Source organism: Amaranthus tricolor, chromosome 3 (genome assembly GCF_026212465.1).
Source record: "Amaranthus tricolor cultivar Red isolate AtriRed21 chromosome 3, ASM2621246v1, whole genome shotgun sequence".
NCBI lineage: Eukaryota > Viridiplantae > Streptophyta > Magnoliopsida > Caryophyllales > Amaranthaceae > Amaranthus > Amaranthus tricolor.
In genome coordinates, this window is record NC_080049.1 from 2,286,440 (window position 1) to 2,288,555 (window position 2,116).

Sequence of the window (2,116 nt, forward strand, 5' to 3'; positions counted from 1 at the left end):
TATAATAACTAATAATGTATTTATACCCCTTATTTATTAAATACTATAAATAAAAATCTGTATTTTATATTCCCTCCGTTTTTTTTATTAGCTACACTTAAGTAGTAATATTATTTATCATTTTATTGGGCTTAACTGTTTTCTCGAATCTACAAAGAAAATATAATTAGGTTGGTTTTTATTGAATTCAAACATCGAGAGTATAACATATCACGCTACCTTGTGAATATGTTATATATTCTTATAATTTCTTTTCTAATAAGCTCTATACCTTGATTAGAGATTGAGCAGTTTTTTCTTCGTTGAACCCTACATCTTTAATAACATTAAAGATATTTATTTTCATGATATATACTCAAAACTATTTCAACTAAATTGAACTTAGTTTAATCGAACTAATTATGCTTTTATTGAATAATAAAATTTATATTTACTATTTTATATTTTTCTTTTTTGATTTATTGACAAATATAAAATTCTACTACATTTAATAAGCACGTAAACAAATTTACATATATTAGAACTGAAGCTATATTTGTTAAACTAAAGTTAGTTTATGTTTTTTTTTTTTTTGAACGGATAAAGTTAGTTTATGTTGATCAAACTTGTTTCAAATAAAATGATTAAACATATTTTAACTAAATTTTGTTAAAAGTAGAATCAATTGAGACTCAAATTTAATTATGCAAAACAGTTTTACGACTACTTCTCTTTTATATAAATTTGCTACATTTTTCATTTTTTATTTTGATCCATCGATCGTGAAATTTACTACTCAAATTCTTTTTTTAATGAATATCTATATTTTTGATTTATTTATTTTTATCTTAGTGATACTTCTCGTATTTTCCTACAAAATCACACTTTTTTCACATTGATACCTAGAAATTGAGTCAACCGTTTAGAAAAATATATGAAAAATTTAGACTTACAAATTGAAAAAGTAAAAAAGTAGAATGAATGAAAAAAAAATCATTGTAAACGATCATTTAAAAGTAATTTTCTAGTTCATATAATCGACTCAATTTTTTTAAATTAAAGCTCTCAGATATTGTGGCAACGAAAGGTAAAGTCATCATAAAACCTCTGAAAAATGGCAGCATTAGAATATGAAAAATAAGTCATCAACTTTCAAACAGGGCCGTTCCTGAGGGTAGTTTTAAGGTGTAATTGCTTAGGGCCTAGCTTATGAAGGGGCCTAAATTAAGTTACCGATTTGTATAATAATCTACTCCTGGTTTTCAAGCTGCCCCGTAAAACATAAGAGTAAACAACAAGAATTGCAAGTCTTGAATAATGCTTTTTATATTTAGGGACTATTACTGACCAAGTACAAATTTTAGAATGATATAATTAAACAGGTTTTAAATAACGGGAAACTTTTTTTTCAACATTTTTAAGATATTTACCAACTTTATTATTGTGATACACAACAATTACAAAAATTAAAAATTTTAAAATCTCACTTTTATCCTTTCGGATGATAAAAATATAATATCACCTTTGATTTTATATATAAATATAATATCACCTTTTATTTTATATATAAATTATATCACCTTTATACTTCCTGTTGGGATTTTGTGACTCGAACCAAGTCCAAGATCATGAACAAGATGAATCAAGTGTGGGTCAAAAATGATGGACGTGTGGGGTGCGGAGACATGCGCGGGGGACGGATTGAGGTGCAGAATATTACGCGGGGCGCGTAGAAGCTTCTGTCTTGGGCAGAATGTTGAGCGCATACCGCGGAGTTCTACGCGGGGCGCGCTTGCGCGAGGCGCGTAGATCTACGCAGGGCGCGTAGATCTACGCGTGGCGCGGAACACTGCGGTTTTTGTGGGATAATGGTTTTGCCACTTTTTTTGGCGGGTTACTCATAGTTTTTGACGATTTCTTTTGTATTTACTTAACTCTAATTTCTTTTTATTATGAGGTATACTATATAAAGGCCCCATGTAATTAGAATTAGGGCATCCGATGCGTACAACACAAAGTGAGGAAAACTAAGAGAGAAAAAGCTTGGAGAGCCATTGTTGTGGTTTCTCGTTCGTCTTGTAATATCCCGATTTATAGTGAAAAGTTTATTCTCGGTGCCGGTGGATGTAACTATCAC